The sequence below is a fragment of the Scyliorhinus torazame genome, chromosome 24 (genome assembly GCF_047496885.1).
Source record: "Scyliorhinus torazame isolate Kashiwa2021f chromosome 24, sScyTor2.1, whole genome shotgun sequence".
Taxonomy (NCBI): domain Eukaryota; kingdom Metazoa; phylum Chordata; class Chondrichthyes; order Carcharhiniformes; family Scyliorhinidae; genus Scyliorhinus; species Scyliorhinus torazame.
This window is the reverse complement of record NC_092730.1, coordinates 43,435,730-43,454,436: the sequence shown is the minus strand read 5'-3', so window position 1 is coordinate 43,454,436 and position 18,707 is coordinate 43,435,730. Positions and strand designations below refer to the sequence as shown.

General features: G+C 47.3%; 3 non-coding genes across 3 annotated transcripts; all 3 read right to left on the bottom strand.

The window, feature by feature from the left end:
- Window positions 1-82, bottom strand: trnas-cga (transfer RNA serine (anticodon CGA)). The gene has a single exon. It is a non-coding gene; the product is annotated as a tRNA-Ser (tRNA).
- Window positions 83-16,185: 16,103 nt separating this feature from the next.
- trnag-ucc (transfer RNA glycine (anticodon UCC)) lies at window positions 16,186-16,257 on the bottom strand. Its single transcript has one exon. It is a non-coding gene; the product is annotated as a tRNA-Gly (tRNA).
- Window positions 16,258-18,615: 2,358 nt separating this feature from the next.
- Window positions 18,616-18,707, bottom strand: trnar-ucu (transfer RNA arginine (anticodon UCU)). Its single transcript is given in 2 exon segments — window positions 18,616-18,651; window positions 18,671-18,707. It is a non-coding gene; the product is annotated as a tRNA-Arg (tRNA).

The following is an 18,707-nucleotide window of genomic DNA, read 5'->3' as shown; positions in this document are numbered from 1 at the left end:
CGCTGCGAGTAGGGTTCGAACCTACGCGGGGAAACCCCATTGGATTTCGAGTCCAACGCCTTAACCACTCGGCCATCGCAGCTTATATCTGTACTGCCAATTCGTTCTATAGAAAGCATTGTAAAACCAGACACGCGGGATTGCAGTAATGCGATGAACGGTGTCCCAGTCTTTCGATGAGTAGGGATTGAATCTGCGTGGGAAAAAAAACATTAGATTTGGCGCCACGACTTCTCAGTATTGAGAATGTTGAGATCAACGAACTGTTTTGATAACAGGAACAGAAGGTTATGTCGCTGGACTGGGAATCCAGAGGCCTGAACTCACCTTTCGTGACAAGATTTAATAAATCTAGAATTGAAATTTAGTCTCAGTAATGGCGGAGAAAGGTTCTGCTTCAGACGGATCATATTTCCACAACTGGGAACACATTTACACAACAGGGAATGGTTTGACACAACCACAGTGAAGATCTGTCCCCGGCAGAGTCACGGTTCCAGGACAGAGAGAGAACAGTTAAAGAGCACAGAGCACAGTTACACAGCAGAGAGCTCAGTTACACAGCAGAGAGCTCAGTTACACAGCAGAGAGCTCAGTTACACAGCCGGGAGCACAGTTACACAGCAGAGAGCACAATTACACAGCAGAGAGCACAGTTACACAGCATAGAGCGCAGTTACACAGCAGAGAGCTCAGTTACACAGCAGAGAGCACAGTTACACAGCAGAGAGCTCAGTTACACAGCAGAGAGCTCAGTTACACAGCAGAGAGCTCAGTTACACAGCAGAGAGCACAGTTAGACAGCCGGGAGCACAATTACATAGCAGAGAGCATAGTTACACAGCAGGATGCACAGTTACACAGCAGAGAGCTCAGTTAGACAGCAGAGAGCTCAGTTACACAGCAGAAAGCACAGTTACACAGCAGAGAGCACGGTTTCACAGCAGGGAGCACAGTTACACAGCAGAGAGCTCAGTTACACAGCAGAGAGCTCAGTTACACAGCAGAGAGCTCAGTTACACAGCAGAGAGCTCAGTTACACAGCAGAGAGCTCAGTTACACAGCAGAGAGCTCAGTTACACAGCAGAGAGCACAGTTAGACAGCCGGGAGCACAATTACATAGCAGAGAGCACAGTTACACAGCAGAGAGCTCAGTTACACAGCAGAGAGCTCAGTTACACAGCAGAGAGCTCAGTTACACAGCAGAGAGCTCAGTTACACAGCAGAGAGCTCAGTTACACAGCAGAGAGCACAGTTAGACAGCCGGGAGCACAATTACATAGCAGAGAGCATAGTTACACAGCAGGATGCACAGTTACACAGCAGAGAGCTCAGTTAGACAGCAGAGAGCTCAGTTACACAGCAGAAAGCACAGTTACACAGCAGAGAGCACGGTTTCACAGCAGGGAGCACAGTTACACAGCAGGGAGCACGGTTATACAGCAGGGAGCACAAAAACAGAAAACACATTTTACGAAATAGTTAGTTTTTCTATCTCAATATCTAGCTGGTTTGCTCGGCACCTATTCTGTGTGTCACTGTGTGTTTGTGTCATTGTTTGTTTATATATTAACGATCTAGATAACGGGACTGAGGAGAGAGCACGGTTACACATCAGAGGGCACAGTTACACAGCAGGGAGCACAGTTACACAGCAGAGAGCACAGTTACACAGCAGAGAGCACAGTTACACAGCAGAGTGTGCAGTTACACATCAGGGTGCACAGTTACACAGCAGAGAGTGCAGTTACACATCAGATAGCTCAATTGCACAGCAGAAAGCACGGTTAAACAGCAGAGAGGGCAGTTACACAGCAGAGAGCACGGTTACACAGCAGAGAGCACAGATGCACAGCAGAGTGTGCAGTTACACATCAGGGTGCACAGTTACACAGCAGAGAGTGCAGTTACACATCAGGTAGCTCAATTGCACAGCAGAAAGCACGGTTAAACAGCAGAGAGCGCAGTTACACAGCAGAGAGCACGGTTACACAGCAGAGAGCACAGTTGCACAGCAGAGAGCACAGTTACACAGCAGACAGCACAGTTACACTGCATAGAGCGCAGTTACACAGCAGAGAGCACGGTTACACAGCAGAAAGCACAGTTACACAGCAGAGAGCACAGTTACACAGCAGAGAGCACAGTTACACAGCAGAGAGCACAGTTACACAGCAGAGAGCACAGTTACACTGCATAGAGCGCAGTTACACAGCAGAGAGCACGGTTACACAGCAGAGAGCACAGTTACACAGCAGAGAGCACAGTTACACAGCAGAGAGCACAGTTACACAGCAGAGAGCACAGTTACACAGCAGAGTGTGCAGTTACACAGCAGAGAGCACAGTTACACAGCAGAGAGCACAGTTACACAGCAGAGTGTGCATTTACACATCAGGGTGCACAGTGACACAGCAGAGAGTGCAGTTACACATCAGACAGCTCAATTGCACAGCAGAGAGCACAGTTACACAGCAGGGTGTGCAGTTCCACAGCAGAGTGTGCAGTTCCACAGCAGAATGTGCAGTTACACAGCAGAGAGCACAGTTACACAGCAGAGAGCACAGTTACACAGCAGAGTGTGCAGTTACACAGCAAGGTGCATAGTTACACAGCAGAGAGCACAGTTACACAGCTGAGAGCACAGTTACACAGCAGAGTGTGCAGTTACACAGCAGGGTGCTCAATTACACAGCAGAGAGCACAGTTACACAGCAGGGAGCACAGTTACACAGCAGGGAGCACAGTTACACAGCAGAGTGTGCAGTTACACAGCAGAGAGCACAGTTACACAGCAGAAAGCACAGTTACACAGCAGAGAGCACGGCTTCACAGCAGAGAGCACAGTTACACAGCTGAGAGCACAGTTACACAGCAGAGTGTGCAGTTACACAGCAGGGTGCTCAATTACACAGCAGAGAGCACAGTTACACAACAGGGAGCACAGTTACACAGCAGGGAGCACAGTTACACAGCAGAGTGTGCAGTTACACAGCAGAGCGTGCAGTTACACAGCAGAGAGCACACTTACACAGCAGGGAGCACAGTTACACAGCAGAGAGCACAGTTACACAGCAGAGTGTGCAGATACACAGCAGAGAGCACGGTTACACAGCAGAGAGCACAGTTACACAGCCGGGAGCACAGTTATACAGCAGAGAGCATAGTTACACAGCAGAGTGTGCACTTGCAGAGTGTGCACTTACACAGCAGGGATCACAGTAACACAGGAGAGAGCACGGTTACACATCAGAGGGCACAGTTACACAGCAGGGAGCACAGTTACACAGCAGAGAGCACAGTTACACAGCAGAGAGCACAGTTACACAGCAGAGTGTGCAGTTACACATCAGGGTGCACAGTTACACAGCAGAGAGTGCAGTTACACATCAGGTAGCTCAATTGCACAGCAGAAAGCACGGTTAAACAGCAAAGACCTCAGTTACACAGCAGAGAGCTCAGTTACACAGCAGAGAGCTCAGTTACACAGCAGAGAGCACAGTTACATAGCAGAGAGCACAGTTACACAGCAGAGAGCACAGTTACACAGCATAAAGCACAGTTACACAGCAGAGAGCTCAGTTACACAGCAGAGAGCTCTGTTACACTGCATAGAGCACAGTTACACAGCAGAGAGCACAGTTACACAGCAGAGAGCTCAGTTACACAGCAGAAAGCTCAGTTACACAGCAGAAAGCACAGTAACACAGCAGAGAGCTCAGTTACACAGCAGAAAGCACAGTTACACAGCAGAGAGCTCAGTTACACAGCAGAGTGTGCAGTTACACAGCAGAGAGCACAGTTAAACAGCAGAGAGCAGAGTTACACAGCCGGGAGCACTGTTACACATCAGAGTTTGCAGTTACACATCAGAGAGCACGGTTACACAACGGAGAGCACAATTGCACAGCAGGATATATATTTACAAACGGGGCCTATCATTGTAAAACAGAAAACACATTTTACTAAATAGTTAGTTGTTCTATCTCAATATCTTGCTGGTTTGCTCGGCACCTATTCTGTGTGTCATTGTGTGTTTGTCCTGATAGTCTCTTCCTGCTTTTCGGTGTGTCTTTCTCTGTCCTCTGTCTGTTACAGACGTGCTGATGATCCGTGTTATTGTCCTGCCAGAGTGAGCTTCACAACACGTGGGTTCTTGATTGAAGGAAAAAATGGAGGCAGTGAATAGTTATCTGGCTGGCACAGAACAGCAATTGTGGACACGGTGGAACTAAAGAGCAGAGTGGCGCAGCGGAAGCTTGCTGGGCCCATAAACCAGAGGTCGATGTTTCGAAACCATCCTCTGCTATTTTTATTCTCACTCACACCAAAAGTAAACAAGTCGCTCTTCCCCAGCACATCCGCATTTTCTTTTCAGTAAATTAGAATCAAAGTGTTGCTTCCAGTGTGATCCGGAAAATTGTCCCGGGAATGAAGCAGACAGCATTACATCACTGTGAAGTTCAAAGTAACGAAATTGGAAGCTCTTCAATCGACTCTCTCGGCGGGAAACAGAGTCCTGTTGCTGTGGTGCGTGAGTTTTATTGGTGCCAACATCACATCTCCACTGATTGGAATGGGTTATGTTTTATTAACACAGTCATGGCATTTGGTAAAGATAGAACCAGGAGTGTTTCAATGTTTGAAAATCCTTTAACAGCGAGAAGAGGAAAAGTTTATATAATAACTTCCAAGAATATAACTTCAGTGTTGGGACCACAGCTGTTCTCTTTATATATTAACGATCTAGATAACGGGACTGAGGGCATTCTGGCTAAGTTTGCCGATGATACGAAGATAGGTGGAGGGGCAGGTAGTATGGAGGAGGTGGGGAGGCTGCAGAAAGATCTAGACAGTTTAGCAGAGTGGTCCAAGAAATGGCTGATGAAATTCAACGTGGGCAAGTGCGAGGTCTTGCACTTTGGAAAAAAGAATAGAGGCGTGGACTATTTTCTAAACGGTGACAAAATTCATAATTCTGAAGTGCAAAGGGACTTGGGAGTCCTAGTCCAGGATTCTCTAAAGGTAAACTTGCAAGTTGAGTCCGTAATTAAGAAAGCAAATGCAATGTTGTCATTCATCTCAAGAGGCTTGGAATATAAAAACAGGGATGTACTTCTGAAGCTTTATAAAGCATTAGTTAGGCCCCATTTAGAATACTGTGAGCAATATTGGGCCCCACACCTCAGGAAGGACATACTGGCACTGGAGCGGTTCCAGCGGAGATTCACACGGATGATCCCAGGAATGGTAGGCCTAACATACGATGAACGTCTGAGAATCCTGGGATTATATTCATTGGAGTTTAGGAGGTTGAGGGGAGATCTAACAGAAATTTACAAGATAATAAATGGCTTAGATAGGGTGGATGAAGGGAGTTGTTTCCATTAGCAGGGGAGACTAGGACCCGGGGGCACAGCCTTAGAATTAAAGGGAGTCACTATAGAACAGAGATGAGGAGAAATTTCTTCAGCCAGAGAGTGGTGGGTATGTGGAATTCATTGCCACAGACGGCGGTGGAGGCCGGGATGTTGAGTGTCTTTAAGACAGAAGTTGATAAATTCTTGATTTCTCGAGGAATTAAGGGCTATGGAGGGAGAGCGGGTAAATGGAGTTGAAATCAGCCATGATTGAATGGCGGAGTGGACTCGATGAGCCGAATGGCCTTACTTCCACTCCTATGTCTTATGGTCTTATGGAATATCCCACAGAGGGGCAATAAGGATATTTAACAATATCCAATAATAAACCAGAATAAGAGCGGAGATCCCAGTTTCCACTCTCGGACGCATGTGAACAATCCATCCAGACTATTTACTACAAGAGAAGAGGAATTTTACCCGGAGTCCTCCCTCCAGCCTCTTCTTCCAGCTCTGTTTCCTCAGTGTGAAACCCACGAAATCACGCAAACGCTTCCGATCAAACCATTATTGCGATGGCCGGGAATCGAAACCGTGTTAATTGCTTGTTATTCGCTGCCCAGTAGTTCTGCTCTCACCCACAAGCAGTGCCATCCTTTCCACGTCCACTTTGTCAAGACCATTCAAAATCTGTTGTACTTCAATCTGATCAACTGTCACACTTCACATCTCCACTGGAAACAAGTGCAGTCTGTCTCACCTTTCCTCAATAGCAAACCCGCTCAAAGACCAACAAAGAACAAAGAAAAGTACAGCACAGGAAGAGGCCCTTCGGCCCTCCCAGCGTGTGCCGACCATGCTGCCCGACTAAATTAAAATCTTCTACACTTCCTGGGTCCGTATCCCTCGATTCCCATCCTATTCTTGTATTTGTCAAGATGCCCCTTAAATATCACTATCGTCCCTGCTTCCACCACCTCCTCCGGTAGCGAGTTCCAGGCACCCACTACCCTCTGTGTTAAAAATTTGCCTCGTACATCTACTCCAAACCTTGCCCCTCGCACCTTAAACCTATGCCCCCTAGTAATTGATCCCTCTACCCTGGGGAAAAGCCTCTGACTATCCACTCTGTCTATGCCCCTCATAGTTTTGTAGACCTCTATCAGGTCGCCCCTCAACGTCCGTCGTTCCAGTGAGAACAAACCGAGTTTATTCAAACGCTCCTCATAGCTAATGCCCTCCATAACAGGCAACATCCTGGTAAATCTCTTCTGCACCCTCTCGAAAGCCTCCACATCCTTCTGGTAGTGCGGCGACCAGAATTGAACACGATACGCCAAGTGTGGCCTAACTAAGGTTCTACACAGCTGCAACATGACTTGCCAATTCTTGTACTAAATGCCCCGGTCAATGAAGGCAAGCATATCGTATGCCGTTCTGACTACCTTCTCCACCTGTGTTGCCCCTTTCAGTGACCTCTGGACCTGTAGACATACATCGCTCTGACTTTCAATACTGATATTCCCTACCTGCATTAGACCTTCCAAAATGCATTACCTCACATTTGTCCGGATTAAACTCCATCTGCCATCTCTCCGCCCAAGTCGGCAAACGGGCTAAATCCTACTGTATCCTCTGACAGACCTCGTCGCTATCTGCAATTCCCCCAACCTTTGTGTCATCTGCAAAATTGCTAATCAGACCAGTTACATTTCCCTCCAAATCATTTATACACACTACAAACAGCAAAGGTCCCAGCACTGATCCCTGCAGAACAACACTAGTCCCAGCCCTCCAATTAGAAAAGCACCCTTCCATTGCTACTCTCTGCCTTCTATGACCTAGCCAGTTCTGTATCCACCTTGCCAGCTCACCCCTGATCCGGTGGGACTTCACCTTTTATACTACTCTACCATAAGGGACCTTGTCAAAGGCCTTAATGAAGTCCATATAGACAACATCCACTGCCCTACCTGCATCAATCATCTTTGTGACCTCTTCGAAAATCTCTATCAAGTTAGTGAGACACAAAACCATGCTGCCTCTCACTAATACGTCCATTTGCTTCCAAATGGGAGTATATCCTGTCTCGTAGGATTATCTCCACCAATCGAGGAAACCTTCCTGAACCGTTTCCAACGTATTTACATCTTTCCCTAAATAAGGAAACCAAAACTGCACAGAATTAGCGAAATGTGTCGCTCCTGGAATAAAAGGGACAGTAGCAATATGGATATAAATGTGGTTGAATAATCAGAAACAGAATATAATGGTCAATAGAGACTTTTCGGACTGGAAGAAGGTTTGTAGTGTTTCACATGGGTTCCTACTGGAACATTTGCTTTCCCTGATATATAACAATTTGTAGATCATGGTGTACAGGGAACAGTTTCAAATTTGGGGATGGTACAGACTTGGAAATTTTGAAAACTGAGACGCGGACAGTCTAGAACTTCAAACAACAAAAGATGATTTTCAATCTGGAGACGTGTGAGATGATGCATTTCGGTAGGGAAGTATAGAATCACACAATTTACAGTGCAGAAGGTGGCCATTCGGACGATAGAATCTGCACCGGTTTTTCAAAGAGCACCCCCATGAAGCCCACAGCTCCACCCTATCCCCACATCCCAGCAACCCCATCTAACCTAAGGGCAATTTAGCATGGCCGATCCACCTAATCTGCACATCTTTGGAGTGTGGGAGGAAACCGGAGCTCCCAGCCGAAACCCACGGAGAACACCAAGCGGGAATCGAACCTGAGACCCGACGCTGTGAAGCCATAGTACTAACCACTATGCTACCGTGCTGCCCCTCAACTATTTATGGGATGAAGGAGCAGACAGAGCTGGGTGTGTATGTGGATAGATCATTGAAGGTGGACAGGTGGAGAGAGCAGGTAATAAAGCAAATCTTATGCTTATTTACGAGTGGAAAAGAGAATAAGAGCAACGAGGTTATGCTGAATCTGTACAAGGCACCAGTTAGACATCAGATGGAATATTTTGCACAGCTCTGGGAGCCACAATATTGGAAGGCTGTGGACGTATTGGGCAGCGTGCAGAAGAGGTTTACAGGATTGATTCCATTTAGGAGGCTAGATTGGAGATATTGGGAACGTTCTCCTTGGAGAGCATAAGGCAGAGAGGAGATATGATGGAGATGTTCAAAATCAGGAGGGGGCTAGGCGGAGTAACTAGAGAGAAACAGTTCCCCCGAGTAAAAAGAGCAAGAATGAGAGGGCACAGATTTCCGTTGATTTGCAAAGGAAGCAGCTGTGATGTTTGAAAAAGAAGCACTTTTGCACAACGAGTGCTTCGGGTCTGGAATGCACTGAGGAGTGAATCTTCTTGCACCATTCTCTATACCGATATTCCTCATCCTCTGTCTGATAATCGATTTAAATCACGACACCAGTTTTGGGCAGGAGTTTGGCACCATGAAAACTTGCGGCTTCAGAAACTCCAAAACAGACGCCAGCTTCATCTGGGGCACTGCTGGCAGATTTTGTCTTTCCAGAACCGGCCGCCCAGCCGTGAAATCAAGTTCATCAGAAGATCTCATTACACTGTAAGACGGAGGAGCAGAAGTGGCCCATTCGGCCAATCGTGTCTGCTCCACCATTCAAAGAGGTTATGTCTGAACTGATATAATCCTCAAACCCAGTATCCCGCCTTATCCCCATAATCCTTGCTTTCCTTTACTGATTAAAAATCTGTCTCAAGGGCAGCACGGTGGTTCAGTAGTTTATACAGCTGCCTCACGGCACCGAAGGGCCATGTTCGATCCCAGCCCTGGGTCACTATCTGCGTCGAGTTTGCATATTCTCCCTGTGTTTGGGTGCGTTTCGCTTCCACAACCAAAAGATGTGCAGGGCCGGTGGATTGGTTGCAAAATTGCCCCTTAGTTGGAAAAAATGTTTGGGTACTCTAAATTTTAAAAAAATCTGTCTGTGGCAGCCTTCAACAAATTAACTGACCCACTGCTGAACCACTTCCTTACCTTGCAGGTCAGCTGTTCGGGAGAGAGAGGCAGCCGGGACCTTGGAAACAGCGCGGGAGTTTCAGAAAGCGCGGGAGCTGCGAGGCAGAGGGGACAGTTTAAAAGGGCGCGCCGTGGGTGAGGTAAGTACTGCTTAACCACTTCCTTATCTTGCAGGTCAGCTGTTCGGGAGGGAGAGGGAGCCGGGACCTTGGAAACAGCGCGGGAGTTTCAAAAAGCACGGGAGCTGCGAGGCAGAGGGGACAGTTTAAAAGGGCGCGCCGTGGGTGAGGTAAGTACTGCTTAACCACTTCCTTACCTTGCAGGTCAGCTGTTCGGGAGAGAGAGGGAGCCGGGACCTTGGAAACAGCGCGGGAGTTTCAAAAAGCGCGGGAGCTGCGAGGCAGAGGGGACAGTTTAAAGGGGCGCGCCGTGGGTGAGGTAAGTACTGCTTAACCACTTCCTTACCTTGCAGGTCAGCTGTTCGGGAGAGAGAGGGAGCCGGGACCTTGGAAACAGCGCGGGAGTTTCAAAAAGCGCGGGAGCTGCGAGGCAGAGGGGACAGTTTAAAAGGGCGCGCCGTGGGTGAGGTAAGTACTGATTAACCACTTCCTTACCTTGCAGGTCAGCTGTTCGGGAGAGAGATCAGTTTTGGGAGCAGGCCTATTGGCTGACTGTAAATCAGGAAGGATACAAAGGGTGTGGCTGAAGTGCCTATAGAAACGGAGTGCTGAAGGCAAACAGAGTGTATCTGAGTTTGGGTAAGGCTGAGTTAGGGTAAGAGGGGAGTGACAAAAAAAAAAAAATCAAATTAATTAAGTAAATTAATTAACTAGTTAAGGGAATTTGGTGCTCACCTGAAGGAGGTGCAGAGAAGCAGAGCTGTGAGGGAGTCTCTGGAGCAATTACATCACAGCCAGCAGGTAAGTGATTGGCTTGTAACTGGTAAGTGATTTCTCTCTCTTTGACTTTCTCTTAGCTGTGTAGTGTAGTTGAAATTTAACTTCAGGTTTAAGTCATGGCAGGAGAGCTCAGACCCGTGTCATGCTCCTCTTGTGAGATGTGGCAAGTCAGGGACCCTTCTGGTGTCCCTGACTCCTTCATCTGCAAGAAGTGTGTCCAACTGCAGCTCCTCTTTGACCGCTTGACGGCTCTGGAGCTGCGGATGGACTCACTTTGGAGCATCCGCGATGCTGAGGAAGTTGTGGAAAGCACATTCAGTGAGTTGGTCCCACCGCAGATTAAAATTACTGAGGCAGATAGGGAAAGGGTGACCAACAGACAGAGGGAGAGTAGGAAGGCAGTGCAGGGATGCCCTGCGGTCATCTCCCTCCAAAACAGATTTACCGTTTTGGAAACTGTTGGGGGAGATGGCTCACCAGGGGAAGGTGGCAGCAGCCAGGTTCATGGCACCGTGGCTGGCTCTGCTGCACAGAAGGGCGGGAAAAAGAGTGGCAGAGCTATAGTGATAGGGGATTCAATTGTAAGGGGAATAGGCAGGCGTTTCTGCGGACGCAAACGAGAATCCAGGTTGGTATGTTGCCTCCCTGGTGCAAAGGTCAAGGATGTCTCGGAGCGGCTGCAGGGCATTCTGGAGGGGGAGGGTGAACAGCCAGCTGTCGTGGTGCATATAGGCACCAACGATATAGGTAAAAAACGGGATGAGGTCCTACAAGCTGAATTTAGGGAGTTAGGAGTTAAACTAAAAAGTAGGACCTCAAAGGTAGTAATCTCAGGATTGCTACCAGTGCCACGTGATAGTCAGAGTAGGAATGACAGGATAGCTAGGATGAATACGTGGCTTGAGAGATGGTGCAAGAGGGAGGGTTTCAAATTCCTGGGACATTGGGACCGATTCTGGGGGAGGTGGGACCTGTACAAATCGGACGGTCTGCATCTGGGTGGGACTGGAACCAATGTTCTCGGGGGGGTGTTTGCTAGTGCAGTTGGGGAGGGTTTAAACTAATGTGCCAGGGGGATGGGAACCGATGTAGGAAGTCAGTGGGGACAGAAACAAAAGGCAGGAAGGGAGAGTGTGTAAAGCATGACCAGAGAAAGCAGGGCAGAGAGCAAGGAAGGTCTACATTAAACTGCATTTATTTCAATGCAAGGGGCCTGACGGGCAAAGCGGATGAACTCAGGGCATGGACGGGCACATGGGACTGGGATATTATAGCTATGACTGAGGGAGGGGAGGACTGGCAGCTCAATGTTCCGGGGTACAGATGCTATAGAAAGGATAGAACAGGAGGTAAGAGAGGAGGGGGAGTGACGTTTTTGATTAGGGAGAACATCACGGCAGTACTTAGAGGGGATATATCCGAGGGTTCGCCCACTGAGTCTATATGGGTGGAACTGAAAAATAAGAAGGGAGAGATCACCTTGGTAGGACTGTACTACAGGCCCCCAAATAGTCAGCGGGAAATTGAGGAGCAAATATGTAACGAGATTACAGATAGCTGCAAGAATAATAGGGTGGTAGTAGTAGGGGACTTTAACTTTCCCAACATTGACTGGGACAGCCATAGCATTCGGGGCTTGGATGGAGGGAAATTTGTTGAGTGTATTCAGGAGGAATTTCTCATTCAGTATGTGGATGGACCGACTAGAGAGGGGGCAAAACTTGACCTCGTCTTGGGAAATAAGGAAGGGCAAGTGACAGAAGTGCTAGTGAGGGATCACTTTGGGACAAGTGACCATAATTCCATTAGTTTTAAGATAGCTATGGAGAATGATAGGTCTGGCCCAAGAGTTAAAATTCTTAATTGGGGCAAGGCCAATTTTGATGGTATCAGACAGGAACTTGCAGACGTAGATTGGGGGAGACTATTGGCAGACAAAGGGACGGCTGGTAAATGGGAGGCTTTTAAAAATGTGTTAACCAGGGTGCAGGGTAAGCACATTCCCTTTAGAGTGAAGGGCAAGGCTGGTAGAAGTAGGGAACCCTGGATGACTCGAGATATTGAGACTCTGGTCAAAAAGAAGAAGGAGGCATATGACGTACATAAGCAACTGGGATCAAGTAGATCCCTTGAAGAGTATAGAGATTGTCGAAATAGAGTTAAGAGGGAAATCAGGAGGGCAAAAAGGGGACATGAAATTGCTTTGGCAAATAATGCAAGGGAGAATCCAAAGAGATTCTACAGATACATAAAGGGGAAAAGAGTAACTCGGGACAGAGTCGGGCCTCTTAAGGATCAACAAGGACATCTATGTGCAGAGCCACAAGAGTTGGGTGAGATCCTGAATGAATATTTCTCATCGGTATTCACGGTGGAGAAAGGCATGGATGTTAGGAAACTAAGGGAAATAAATAGTGATGTCTTGAGAAGTGTGCATATTACAGAGGAGGAGGTGCTGGAAGTCTTAAAGCGCATCAAGGTAGATAAATCCCCGGGACCTGATGAAATGTATCCCAGGATGTTGTGGGAGGCTAGGGAGGAAATTGCGGGTCCCCTAACCGAGATATTTGAATCATCGGCAGCCACAGGTGAGGTGCCTGAAGATTGGAGAGTGGCGAATGTTGTGCCCTTGTTTAAGAAGGGCAGCAGGGAAAAGCCTGGGAACTACAGACCGGTGAGCCTAACATCTGTAGTAGGTAAGTTGCAAGAAGGTATTCTGAGAGACAGGATCTACAAGCATTTAGAGAGGCAAGGACTGATTCGGGGCAGTCAGCATGGCTTTGTGCGTGGAAAATCATGTCTCACAAATTTGATTGAGTTTTTTGAGGGGGTGACCAAGAAGGTAGATGAGGGCAGTGCAGTAGACGTTGTCTACCTGGACTTTAGCAAAGTACCGCATGGTAGGTTGTTGCAGAAGGTTAAAGCTCACGGGATCCAGGGTGAGGTTGCCAATTGGATTCAAAATTGGCTGGACGACAGAAGGCAGAGGGTGGTTGTAGAGGGTTGTTTTTCAAACTGGAGGCCTGTGACCAGTGGTGTGCCTCAGGGATCGGTGCTGGGTCCACTGTTATTTGTGATTTATATTAATGATTTGGATGAGAATTTAGGAGGCATGGTTAGTAAGTTTGCAGATGACACCAAGATTGGTGGCACAGTGGATAGTGAAGAAGGTTATCTAGGATTGCAACGGGATCTTGATCAATTAGGCCAGTGGGCCGACGAATGGCAGATGGAGTTTAATTTAGATAAATGTGAGGTGATGCATTTTGGCAGATCGAATCAGGCCAGGATCTACTCAGTTAATGGTATGGCGTTGGGGAGAGTTATAGAACAAAGAGATCTAGGAGTACAGGTTCATAGCTCCTTGAAGGTGGAGTCGCAGGTGGACAGGGTGGTGAAGAAGGCATTCGGCATGCTTGGTTTCATTGGTCAGAACATTGAATATAGGAGTTGGGACGTCTTGTTGAAGTTGTACAAGACATTGGTACGGCCACACTTGGAATACTGTGTGCAGTTCTGGTCACCCTATTATAGAAAGGATATTATTAAACTAGAAAGAGTGCAGAAAAGATTTATTAGGATGTTGCCGGGACTTGGTGGTTTGAGTTATAAGGAGAGGCTGGATAGACTGGGACTTTTTCCCCTGGAGCGTAGGAGGCTTAGGGGTGATCTTATAGAGGTCTATAAAATAATGAGGGGCATAGATAAGGTAAATAGTCAACATCTTTTCCCAAAGGTAGGGGAGTCTAAAACTAGAGGGCATAGGTTTAAGGTGAGAGGGGAGAGATTCAGAAGGGCCCAGAGGGGCAATTTCTTCACTCAGAGGGTAGTGAGTGTCTGGAATGGGCTGCCAGAGGTAGTAGTAGAGGCGGGTACAATTGTGTCTTTCAAAAAGCATTTAGATAGTTACATGGGTAAGATGGGTAGAGAGGGTTATGGGCCAAGTGCGGGCAACTGGGACTAGCTTAATGGTAAAAACTGGGCGGCATGGACTGGTTGGGCCGAAGGGCCTGTTTCCATGCTGTAAACGCCTATGATTCTATGATTCACCCTCTACAGCCATATTCGGTTCATACAAACATTTCTACAGATGCTCTATACTCCTAGAGAAGAAACTACTCCTCATTTCTGGTGGAAATGGGCGGCCAGTTACTCTGAGATTATTCCTTCTGGTCCTAGACCCTCCCACATGGTGAACCAGCTTCTCAGCATTTATCCTGTCAAGACCCTCCCCCCCCCCCGGGTGGATATAGAGGGATGTGGGCTAAATGCGGGCAAGTGGGACTAGCTTCGTGATAGAAACTGGGCGGCATGGTCAAGCTGGGCCGAAGGGCAAGTGTGCATGCTGAAACATCTATGGCTGTAACCATCTTCCTGAAGACATTAGAATTCCCTCCACAGAATTGTATTGAGCCGATTGATACATAATATTTTATTCAATTCTTTATCCAAATCAATCAGATATTGTAGATTCATTCGGGGGTAAACGAAAGACTAGATGAGAGAGGAGGGAAAACTGGATTGTCAGCACAAGTTCCACCGGATTTCTGTATAAAACGACCGCGGAAGGACTCGAACCTGCAATCGTCTGATATCATCAATAGATGATAGTATGTTTCTGGAACATACCTCTTCATTCACCTGAGGAAGGAGCAGCGCTCCGAAAGCTAGTGACATCGAAACAAACCTGTTCGACTTTAACCTGGTGTTGTAAGACTTCTTACTGTGCTCACCCCAGTCCAACGCCGGCATCTCCACATCATCAATAGAACCACCGAAGTCAGACGCCTTATCCATTAGGCCACGCGGCCACCGGCTGTAACATCTGAGCTGATGTTTCGCCCACGTGAAAAAATACTGCGATTATTTGTGTTTCATTTCTGTTTTTTGATGATCCGCTCTTTCCCAGATCCCAGAAAATACAAGGGAAAGCTCCAGCTGCCGGACATGGTCATTTTCAAAGTGGAAAAGCCCTTCACCCTGTGAGCTGTGAAGATTCATGGAGGCTCGGGGACTCTCAGGTCGGCCAGGGCTCTTTATCCGCCTCCATTCACAGGAAAAGTGACTTCAGTTTCCGGAATGACATCCACTCTCTCTGAAACCCCCAAACGGAAATTCAGACTCACCGTGAAGGTGAAGACTGCGGACTGCGGTTCCCGCTCCTGCTGTTTAATACAGATCACTATAACTGTGTACAGTGAGCAGAAAGAAATTGCTGTTGTTTGTCAACATTTCTTCCTGAACTCACTGTCATTCTGCTTCAACAGGACGACTTTGAGTCTCCTGATATTTGAGAAATTTGCTCAAGCGGGTAAATATGAAATATATTACCTGCATCGTGCTTTTGAATGGAGTCATTTCGAGAACATTCCCACACAGAGAGAAATTCCTGCAACCGGCTGCAGAAAAGTTCCTTACGCCTGATGTGATTTCAACGCAACCTTCTGACCTGGAGTCAGGCGCGCTCCCGTTGCGCCGCAAGCGCAAATTAATTCAGAGATTATTTTTATTTATTTACACTTTGACTGTGTTCTGTACATCAGCAACTGTGCGAAACAAACTCAAGGAAGTTAGATTGAGGGTTATTAAAGGGCCCTGAAGTAAAGCAGCTGTACCACGTGGTTAAGGTGATGCACAATAATCCATTGTGCTCTGTACACGTGGCTTCAAATCCCATCCTGGTCTGTGACGTGTCTGTTGTGTCTCTGTTTGGTCCACTTCATGAGGGTGAAGTGAAAAAGCTGCGGCTTTTAGCTGTTGTTTGACGGCTTGTGGGTGAATAGTGGAACACTGTCCATATTGAAACAATATTAAAAATGATGAGAAAGTTACTTATTTCACTCCACTCCCTAATTGCGCCGACATTCTGAGTTAGAAACTGTTTCTCTTTCTCGGTTTGAAACTCACGAAGTCGCGCAAAAGTTCGCTTCCAAATTACTACTGCAATGGCCGGGAATCGAGCCCGGGTCAACTGCTTGGAAGGCAGCTATGCTCACCACTATACCACCAACGCTCACTGACGAAATCTCTGCGTAGCTTATTTCCCTCCAATTTAAAATGCTCCTGAATGAATGTATCCGTGTCGCACTGCTACCGTTCAGCCTCCAGATGGCACGAGTCCACCATAAATGTATTTCTCCAATTTAATTCTGATGTTCTGTGTGTCATCACATAGGACACTTGCTCTGGCCTGAGACCTTACCTTGTCCTTGTGTCCGGATGCTGCCGCTTTCACCATGTTTAAGTTATCACATAGCCCCTCCAGTGCAAGAGGAGGCTCATCGAGTCGGCTTGGCCCAATCCCCACTTCACCGGTTGATCACATCAGTGTGTCAGCGTGGCCGGAAGAGAAAATGCTGGAAAATCTCAGTAGGTCCGGCAGCATCTGTCGGGAGAGAAAAGACCTAACCTTTCGAGTCCAATGACCCTTTGTCAAAGCCGAGTCATTGGTCTCGAAACGTTAACTCTTTTCTCTCCCTACAGATGCTGCTCGACTTGCTGAGATTTTCCAGCACTTTCTCTTTCGTTTCAGATTCCAGCATCCGCAGGAATTTGCTGTTACCCATGTTTTTCCCAGTGTGGCCGAGTGTTCAGGTCGCAGACTTTTCTGAAGGCGTGTGTTCGAATCCCACCCCTAATATTGACTTTTCCTCCGTGAGGCTCCATCCAAACCCGCGGGACCTCTCACCTGGAAACACAAGGGGAGCAGATACAGAGAAACAGCGACCACCTGCAAGTTCCACTCCGAGACACACACCATCCTGGGAAATATATCACCCTTTCTGTGGCTGGTTCACAATCCCGGAACTCCCTCCCTAACAGCACTGTGTGTGTACATACACCACATGGACTTGCAGTGGCTCAAGATTCACGTCACCGCCAAATTCTTAAGGGTAATTAATATTGGACAATAAATGTTGACGGATTCAGCGACACCCACATCCCGTCAAATAACTTTTAAAATATTTTGGAAACCGAGTCCCCTGAACTCAGCTCAGAATGTTCACAAATCACAAAGCAAATTACTTCAAATGCTGAAAATCATAAATAATAAACACAGGAAATGCTGGAAACGCTCAGAAATGAAACAGCATCTGTGGGGAGAAAACTGGAAGCAGCGTTCCAGCTCTGTGATTGGATCATTTCCTTCTCTCTCAATGTGAAATCCTGGACTCAGCTGATAAACAGCAAGATGCCAATCACCAGTCATCAGTATCAGAAACAATGAACCTTTCGGATAGCGAGGCCGAGCGGTCTGAGGAGATGGGTTTAGGTTTCAGTCTCTTCGAGGATGCGGGTGGAAGTCCAACCGCTGCCAACATTTGTAGGAAAAGCGGCTAAGGTGGGAAATGGAAATAAAAGTGAACGATGTTGCAAAACTCTTGCTCTTATCCCAAAAGATCTTTCCGTTACTGACATTGTTGTGTCCTGTGTAAGTCGAGCTGAACTGATTTGGTGCCGCTTGTTCTCACCTTGCAGCCCGTCAGTCTCCGTATTCCAGGGACCATTTATGACATCATCAAAAACACCCTCCCCTGCTCTCCCCATTCACCAGACTGAAGGGACAATCCCCTCCGCACCGCTGCTCCACCGCCAATATCCGCTCACTTTCTATCTGCAACTTTCTTTGCAAGTGCAGGAGATGCAACTCCTGCCTTTTTACCTCCTGCCTCCTCATTATCCAAGGGCCCAAAACACTCATCCCAAGTGAACCAGTGAGACACTTGTGCTTTTCAGTTTAAGCTCCTGTATTTGCTGCCACAATTTGGTCTCATCGACTTCAACAGGCCAAATAACAGTCTGTGACCGCTTTGAGAAATCTCTGTCAATCCACAATCCTGACTCTGAGTTTCCTGCCACTTGTCATTTCAATTCTCCACCTGCCCACTCTCACCTTTCTGTCCTTGGTCATCCGTGTTCCAATATAGATTAACGGAAACTCGAGTAAAACCACCTCAACATTTAAGTAGCCTCCCACAGAATTCCGTCCTCAACATCGAGCGCAGTAATTTTAGATTATAAAATCTCTCTCCATTTTGTTTGGAGTGTGTCTTGCCCGTCCGTTTGTTTGTCTTTTGCTTCTAATTGCATTCATTCATTTTGCACTTGGACGGCGGAGAGACAGCTGGAGATTTTTCTAGAATGAATTGTAGAGCTCAAGGCTCAGACAGCTGAAGACGCGGCCACCATTGATGGAACAATGAAAAGTGCAAATGAGCAAGAGGACAAGGAAAGAGAAAGGTCTGGGAATGGAATGGAATCGAAACTCCAGTCTGGTAAGTGAGAAATCTCCCCCTGAAGTTCGGGACGGCAGTTACACTGATCTCGGAACATTGATAAACCTGTTACTGATTTCTTCAAACCGAAAATCCGACTCTGATGGGATTCGAACCCACAACCTTTGAATGTCTCATCACGTCAGCGACTAGAAGTCCAACGCGCTATCCGTTGCGCCACAGAGCC